A 7,816-nucleotide genomic window follows, 5' to 3' on the forward strand; every position below is an offset into this window, starting at 1 on the left:
ATAGTTCTTTAATTAATCAAAAGATAGTTCCTGCTCTAGCTGGTTTGGCTCAGTGGATAGAGCATTGGCCTGTGGACTGAAGGGTCCTGGGGACATGCCTGGGTTGTGGACTTGGTCCCCAGTAGGGGACCAATAATTGATCAATGATTCTCACTTATCACTGATGTTTCTCTCTCTCTCCCTCTCTCCCTTCCTCTTTGAAATCAATAAAAATATTTTTTAAAAAGGTAGTTCCCAAAAGTATCCTATATAATAAAAGGCTAATATGCAAATAACTGAATGGTGGAATGACTGGTCGCTATGACATGCACTGACCACCAGGGGACAGATGCTCAATGCAGGAGCTGCCCCCTCCACCTTCCCAAGTTGCTCAGTGCATTCCCACAGGGGGAGTGCTGCTCAGCCAGAAGCCGGACTCACCGCTGGCAAGTGCAGCAGTGGTGGTGGGAGCCTCTCTCACCTCCGAAACAGCACTAAGCTGGCAGGCAGACATCCCCCGAGGGGTCCTCGATTGGGAGAGGGCACAGGCTGGGCTGAGGGATGCCCCCCGCCCCCAATGCACGAATGTCGTGAACCAGGCCTCTAGTAATACTATAAAGGAAAAAAATTACTTACTTTCTCATGAGGTTTATGAAAAGTGTGCAAAACTTTTTTAGCCACAGTGAATTTAGAATTTTTTCTTTAGTCACTTCCAATTTTCCAAACTAGTAATTGATAATAGGTTTTGTAAGGATAAAAATATATATGTTGACTAAGTAATTATACTGTTGGAGAACTTATTTGATAATAACCATGGCTCCTTCATATAAAAGTATGTTTTACAAAAATCCTCAACAAAATATTAGTGAATCAAATACAACACTGTATAAAAGAATTAAACACCAGAACCTAATGGAATTAATTCCAGGTATGCAAGGCTGGTTCAACATTTGAAAACTAAAGTAATTCATCATATCTACAGGTTTAAAAGACAAATCACATAATGATATCAATAGATGCAAAAATGTATTTGACAAAATGCAAAATTGATGAAAAATATGATAAAATTCATGACAAAAACATCCAGTAAACTAGAAATAGAGGGTAACTTCCTCAACTTGATACAGAATATTTATAGGAAACCTACAGCTAACATTATATTTCATGGTGAGAGACAAAGAGCTTTCCTACTAAGAGCTTTCCAGGAATAAGGCAAAGATATCCCTCTCTCATCAATCCTTTTTAACATCATGCTGGAAGTCCAAGCTAATGCAGTAAGACAAGAAAACTAAATAAAAAGTATACAGAATGTGAAAGAAGAGAAAAACTATCCTCATTCACAGATAACATGATAGTCTATGTAGAAATCCAAAAGAATAATTTTAAAAAATAACTCCTAAAACTAATAATTAATTTTATCAAGGTTGCACATGAGGTTAACAAATAAATGTCAATTACTTTCTTATATACTAGCAATGAGCAAGAGTAATTTGAAATTAAAAACACAATTCCTTTTACATTAGCACCATAAAGATAAAATTCTTGGGTATACATTTAACAGAATATATATAAGATCTGTATAAGTTTTGGTTAACAGAATCAACTAAATTAATATAGAGATACTACTGGCCTGGTGCATGGATTCGTGCACATTGAAAGGAAATTAATTAGAAGGTGGCCTGTAGGGCAGGATTGGGAGAGACGGGCCGGACATGCCCTGGAGCCAACCTCCCTTAGTCCCTCCCTGGCTGGCTACACCTGGGGCAGCATCACAGCAAGAAGGGCATCTGTGGAGTGAGTGGGATCCCTCCAGCAGGTGGGGGTCCCTCGGCCAGGCCTGCAGGGTTTGGGCCGAAACCAGCTCTCTGATATCCCCCGAGGGATCTGGAGTGCAAGAGGGCACTCTGCAAAGTTGCTGTTGCTCAGTAGCGCCTGTGTTGAGAGTCTGCCCCCGGTGGTCAGTGCACATCATACCTACCAGCCGGTTGGATGGTTGGTTGGTTGCTTAGCATTTTGTGTATATATACAGATTCTTTGGTCATCAATAGGAAGATTCAGTGCTGTCAATATGTTAGATGTTCTTGACTTGATCTATATAGTTCAGTTCAGTCTCAATCAAAATCCCAAGAAGTTATTATGTGGATATTGACAAAAAGATTCTAGTTTATGTGGAGAGACAAAAGGTCCAGAACAGCCAATACAATATTAAAGGAGAAGAACAAAGTTAGAGGACTGACACTATCTGACTTTAAGACTTACTATAATGCTAGAGAGTGGTATTGGCAAAAGAATAGACAGATCAATGAAACAGCTCCAAAATAGAACTGCATAAATATAGTTAACTGATTTTTGACAAAGGCGTGAAGGCAATACAATGAGCACAAATAATCCTTTCAACAAATGATCCTGGAACAACTGGAAATCTACATGTAAAAACAAAAAGGAATCTAGACAGACACTTTACACCTTTCACAAAACAACAATAATAAAAACCCTCAAAAGGTATTATAGCTCTAAATGTAAGATGCAAAACTATAAAACTCCAAGAATGTAGCATAGGAGAAAACCTCCATGACCTTGAGTACGGCAATGACTTTTTAAATACAACACTGAAGAGACAATCCATGAAAGAATCAATTAACTAGGCTTCATTAAAATTTCTGCCCTGGGATAAATAGAGCACAGAGGATCTGTAGGGCATTGAACTACTCTGTATAATACTATAATGATAGATACATGTCATTATACCTTTGCCCAAACCTACATAATGTACAACACCAAGAATGAACTGAAAGGTAAACTATGGACTCTGGGTTATAATGCTCTGTCAATTAATTCGTTGACTGTAACAAATGTACCACTCGGGTGAGGGATGTTGGTAAAGTGGGAAGCTATGTATGGGTAGGGTTAGGGGGTACATAGGAAACCTTTGTACCCTTTTCTCAATTTTTCTATGAACCTATAACTTCTCTAAATAATAAAGTGTTTAAATGTTTTAAAATATGCTTTGTTACTCATATGTTTTGTTTTATCATGACATTCTCACAAAAACTCTGCAAGATAGGTGCATTTGTCTAAATTGTATTTTTACAAATGAGAGACGTGGTACTGAGAAATGTAAATAACTTCCCTAGTACCCTAGAGGTAATAAGTGGTGTAGTCTGGACTAGAATTTAATTTTGTCTAATATAAAGTTTATGTTCTACTTTACCAGGAGTCAGAAAACTATAGCCTATGAGCTATATTAACTCACCACCAGTTTGGGTAGTAATAAAGTTTATTGGAACACAGTCACACTAAGTATTGTCTAGGCTTCATTCACATGACAACAGCAGAGCTGAGCAGTTGGGATAGAGATATTATGGCCTAAAAAGATATTATCTAGACCTTTACATAAAAAATTTACCAACAGTTGTGCAATACCATTATGTCTTCTCATAGTCACTTCTCATCCTAAGTTCTGTGTTTGAGTTGAACTTTTAATTAGATGACAACTAATAAATAATTTATAGAACATATTCTATGTTAAATACCATAATGGGCATTGAAGATTATTTTTTTAAAGATATGACATATAAACAAATTATAATTTTATATAATAATCTTAGAATGAATAACAATCTCTGAAAATAAAATTTTATTTATCCAAACTCATAAATAACAATGAAAAGAAATAAAAAGTTTTCCAGATAAGAAAAACCTGTTCATTACCTAGAAAAGGGCAAATGTATTAATTTAATATTCAATAGTTTCTGGATTCACTACAAACTTGTGGCGGGCTGGCACGGCCATGGCACACTCAGCCCCACATTGGGCGCCTGTGTGCTGCACCAGCTCAGCCAGGTTCGGTGAGCTTGAGTGGGGGCGGTGAAGGATGGAGAAAAGACAGACAAGAGAATGAAAGCTGGGTCTGGGTGGGACGCTGTCCTCTCTGATGGAGAGAGACAGCGCCACGGATTACAAGCCGTGCCTTTATTTTATAGCTGGATTCCACAAGGGAAAGTAAGGGCATGGTCAAGATGTTTACAACATTCTCATGGGTTTTGATCCTACTCAATTACATGCACCTGAACTCTATCAAGCCCACATCTCTCAGACACGTGGGCCACGTGTTTGGACCATAGGTTCAAGCTTACAACTACTATAGCTGTTGGCTATAATTGTTGGCTATAAGTGGGGACTTGCATGTGGCAATGAGAGGACTGTGCCCTCTCATTAGTTCGAGGCTTGAACCTGTCTAAGCACTGTAGCCGCTCTCCACAAAAACTAATCAAGTGAATGTTATTATTATAAAGAAACTTTAAATTACTAAGTTATAATGTAACTGAAATCAAAGCCTATTTGTAAGCACGTAGTTGCACGACTTGGAAAACTGAGGACAACTATAAAGATATTGATTACCTGCATGTCACTATTCAGTATTACAACTTCCATCTAAAAGGACATAATTTACACTTCACAAGAAAAAACTTGAAGTTAACTTATCAATGTTGTTCTCTTGTAACACTTTAATTCAATGAGTTCCTGAAAATATGTTCTAAGGTCATGTAAGTAATTAAACGGAAGATTTGTGTAAAGATCAACCAATATAAAAGAGTCTATAAACCATGAGAAAAAAATAATATGAGAAACATCCATAAAAATCATTCTAAGAATAACTTTTCTCCAGCCCATCCATATTGGAGACAGTGTAGCATTCTTTCACCCCACAGATATGGGCACAGAACCCTACACCACTCACTAGGCTCATCCCCCACCTTCCTGCTCATCCTGTGGCTACTGCTGCTACAGGGCCCAACAGAGACTGTGGAAGAGCTCAGAGGAGAAAGAGGAGAGGTGAAATGGGCAGTGTGTGCATGTGTGCATTTATGTGCATGTATGCATTTGTGTCCCTGTGGATAAGTGTGTATATATATGTGTCTATTTCTTTCCCAAAGAATCTGAAGTTTGTAAAATAATATTCAATCTAACATAGTTTAAGATAAGAAAAAGAGAGTCAAGGTCTTCATGAATGCTCCAAGGTGGGGATTTAGGGAAAGGTACAGATGATAAGCATCAATCTCATTGCTTATTTTGTGTATCATTTGAGAAATGAACTATATAAATGTCGCTGAGATGTAACTAGGAGCCCTCAAGTACTTTCTTGAGCTCTTGGTCTCCAGCTTGTCAAGTGATCTCGGGGAATCACTCCACCTAAGACATTTCTGTCCTTTCCTTTTCAGGTCTCTTGGCAGGTACCCCGGGACCATATCAAAGTCTTTAAAAAAAAAGAATACTCTAAAATTGGCAAATATTCTTCATAACGACAAAGAAACCAAAAACCCCGGAATGATTTAGATTCTTAAAAATATTCTTGATCATATATTAAAATACTGATTTTAAAAAAAAACCCAAAATAGTCATTTATGAACATAAAACATTTTTTAAAAGAAACAAAAAAAAGTCCTTGGCATTATTGCAAAATTCAGTAATCTGGGGGGAAAAACACACACACAAAAGATTACACTCACTTTTTACTATTAGCTCAAATATACACATTTATCTACCCACACATAACTAACTCCATCCATCCTTTTGACAAGTGATGACGTAAAAATGAATCAAGGGAGAAATATCAGCATTTAGAGCATCAATCATCCTAATGCATCAGTCATAAATAAATATCAAAATGACACTCGGGGCTCACCTACCTACATAGAGAACACCCTCTCTTGTCTTTCCTGCTGCTTCTGCCACACCCTGTTTGGTTTTCTCAGCAGCAGCCACGACTCCCTCCTTGGCCTTGGACAGTCCTTTCATGAATGCATCCATGGCTAATGAATTCCTTTACACCACGCTGCATAACACAAAATACATTTTGAATGAGAACTTTGGGGTCAAACAAAACTAGAAACACCTTGAAAGATCAGTAGAACTCCCAAAAGTGTGAGGCTCTTTGAAGTGCACCCTTATTTCCACCATCGGACAAAGCCTTTTTTTAGTTTTTGCATTAAAAATTGAGCATACCCCATCCATCTTGGCTAGTCCAAGTCTAGCTGCCTAGACATGGATTTGGGATGAATCATCTCAGCTGTTCTCACTGCATTTCCCAAGTGGAGTTGCAGGAAAAGATGGACCCCCCTCTCGACTTCCCAGGGTCCAAACGCTGACAGTGTGAGTTAGAAGTACGTTCAGAAGACAGATCGCAGGGAAAGAAAGGGAGCTGGAGGCGTGGGGTCAGGGACTCTCTGAAAATGAACCCCAGAAGAGATCTAATTGGCAGACCAGGAAGGGGGAGGGAAGAGACCTGCGCACCCTGGGTGTGGCTGAACTTCAGGCCAACTGGGAGCCCACCCGCACTGGCTCTAATCCACCCCACCAGCCACCAGACTTGCCCTGCTTGCACTTCCATTTAACTAGTTGCCCAACACAGCTCGTTTTCGGATTGAACCGAGAGGGAGGAGCGGGGGGGTTAAGGCGAGAGAGAAAGTTGGATGCTCTCACTCCCTCCAGCACCCTCGCCTTTCCCGAAGGAAAAGCTGGCTCTCAGAGAAGCCTGACCTCTCAGCCTGGGAGAGGAAGGCAATGTCGGCAGCGGGAGGAAAGCTGGTCAACTTACTTTCCGCAGGCTCAGCGCGGGGAAAAGCACCCCGCTCGGAGAGAGGCTCCCCGGGGTCCTCCGGCCGCGCAGCCCCCGCCAGGTGTCTCGGAGACGCCTCTCCCCCGGGCAGGGTGCGCCAGGACGCACCAAGCCGCCCCTTCGGAAGCACAGGGCTTACCTCGGTCCCTCTGCTGCCCCGGCGTCCGACTCCCCCTCCCCTCTGCAGAACATTAACAATCCCCAAATAGGATTTCCACGGGAAGAGGGGGGCCTCGGAGCGCACCAGGAGGGCAGAGGCGGCACCCGGAGGGGGTGGTCCCCACAGCGGGCTGGAGGCGGCACAGCCCAGCGTGGAGAGGCTGGGGTCGCGGGGGGCGAGCCCACGAACCTATCGTCGAATTGCCACTCCCTGTCCCCAGCACGAGAGGGTCCCGGAGAAACAGACGGGGGTCGGGAGGGAAGGCGGGGAGAGAGCGAAGGATGCTAAAGGCCAAGCTCGGTCCCGGGTCTGCTCTCACCTTCCCCGCGTCGCCGCTCGCGGTCGCTCGCTCCCTTTCTTGGGTCCCCTTCTCTCGTGGGGATCTTCCTCCTCCTCCTCCTCCTCCTGCTGCTCCGCGTTTCCCTCCTCCCTCCCCTCCACTCGCCACCCCCGCGGCTGATTTGTCAGCGCCTCTCCCCGCCCCTCGCCCCGCGCCAGCTGCCTCCCGCGCCGGGTGCGCTTCACTTCGCTCCTCCGATGGGGGTCGGGGTGTGGCTGGGGGGCAGGCTGTACCTCAGCTCCAGGCAAGAAGGTGGGGGTGTGCTGCGCTTCGCCTCAAGTTCAGGGTCACGAGGACTCTCCGAGCGGTTAGGATTGGGCTGACATCTTCCCCTCTCTCCCACCCCCTCCTCCCCTCTCCGCCTCTCCTTCTGGCCCCTCACGGGGACCCCTCCGTCAGAGCCAACCTGGGGGCGCGGGGTCTGGGGATCCACCACCAAAGGTAGAGCCGATCTCTGGGGAGCTGCTGAGGAGGCGGGAGGCTCAGAAAGGTGCTCCCAGCCGCACCACCTGGAGCACGTTTCCCTCCGGTCGCTCAGATCTGATGGATGGTCGTAGGACACAAGGTTAAGGCTGCTTTTGCTTAAATATTTACCAGATTTCCGTTTGCTCTTCACCTGGCCTGAGCCTGGAAGGGTCCCGCGGGTGGCTGAGTTACAGGTTGAGGAGGCAGGAGGAGGCTGGTCAAATCCTCTTTCCACCCCACTATCACCATTTTC

The 7,816-nt window shown here is 43.6% G+C and overlaps 1 non-coding gene across 1 annotated transcript; it reads right to left on the bottom strand.

The window, feature by feature from the left end:
- Positions 1-5,050: 5,050 nt before the first annotated feature.
- On the bottom strand, positions 5,051-6,263 carry LOC102772415. The gene is made up of 3 exons (XR_001514639.1): positions 5,986-6,263; positions 5,670-5,815; positions 5,051-5,236 (listed from the first exon to the last, which is right to left on the bottom strand). It is a non-coding gene; the product is annotated as an uncharacterized LOC102772415 (transcript).
- Between the last annotated feature and the right edge of the window lie 1,553 nt (positions 6,264-7,816).

The sequence above is a fragment of the Myotis davidii genome, unplaced genomic scaffold, assembly GCF_000327345.1.
Source record: "Myotis davidii unplaced genomic scaffold, ASM32734v1 scaffold963, whole genome shotgun sequence".
In the NCBI taxonomy this organism is placed as follows: domain Eukaryota; kingdom Metazoa; phylum Chordata; class Mammalia; order Chiroptera; family Vespertilionidae; genus Myotis; species Myotis davidii.